Source organism: Mastomys coucha, unplaced genomic scaffold (assembly GCF_008632895.1).
Source record: "Mastomys coucha isolate ucsf_1 unplaced genomic scaffold, UCSF_Mcou_1 pScaffold11, whole genome shotgun sequence".
Lineage (NCBI taxonomy): Eukaryota > Metazoa > Chordata > Mammalia > Rodentia > Muridae > Mastomys > Mastomys coucha.
The window spans coordinates 2,132,729-2,133,870 of NW_022196893.1; positions in this window are offsets into that span (position 1 = coordinate 2,132,729).

Below are 1,142 nucleotides of genomic sequence, written 5' to 3' on the forward strand. Positions count from 1 at the left end.
TGAACATGCACTTCATCCTAGTCCATTGATCTACAATCTCACTTCTACTTAAAGGTCCTGGCAACCCAATATGAGCCTGAATACGCTGAATAAAAAATGGATAATGCAAAAACGGTACTATTAATTTTAATGGTGCCAGTGGTTTCAAGAATTTTAACAGCATAAGCCAAATCAGATATCAAATTAAAAGCAAACTGGCAATTTTTTTTTTTTAAAAACTTCAATCACTATTTTTTTGCTTGTAAAGTTGGCTGTTATGTTGTTCTCTTTTTTTCTTTTAGATATTTTCTTTATCAATTACTATTTTTAATTTAACTACTTGAGGAGAGCCCAGTGAGAATTGACATAACACGGGCTCTTGCTTCTCTACCATATAGGTCCCACAGCTTGTTTTAGAACCATCAGTAAACACTTTTGGAGCCCCAACTATAAGGGCTGCTGACGTAATCTTTGCAAAGATCACAGGATGCTCTCTAAGAAGGATTGAGCATCTTGAAAAATTGGGCAGGCAAGCTGGAGCTCTGACCTCACCGCTCGCCAAACCTCTGGGTAAAAGGAGAGTCCTGGATCCCTACTGTTGATTGGATTATATGGAGGAACTGACAGCACATAGTCTGGGGGGCCCTTTTCAGTCTCTGGCCCCCTTTTCTTCTGCTTCTTCCTAAGGGAGCTTTTCTCTATCCTCTTAATTAGATCTTGTAACTCCTCATCTGTATCAGACCAATATGTGCCTGAGTTCTCCTTTCCTGATTTCACTGACTGCTCTTCTTTCAGCTGTTTCAGAGCTGTCTGCCCTGCCTTACAACACTTCTGATCTTCTAGGCAGCTCTCTTTAAATTGGACTGACCCCTCTATCTCATACACCTTAGAACTAACAGGTCCAACTATAGACTGAGGATTTGTGCCAAACAATCGAATTGAAACATTTCTTCCCTTAAAGATACAATGTTGGTTCTTTTCTCCCTGCACTCTACACTCCTCCTGGTTAAAGGCCATCCATTTAAGGAATATGGGTGAGGGAAACACAGCCTTGACCACACAGTCCTGTGTGGACTGAGCTTCCACACAGGTCTTAACAGCTCTTAAAGAGTCAGAAAAATTGAGTTTAACATTAACAGCTCTAAAAGAGCCAGAAAAATTGA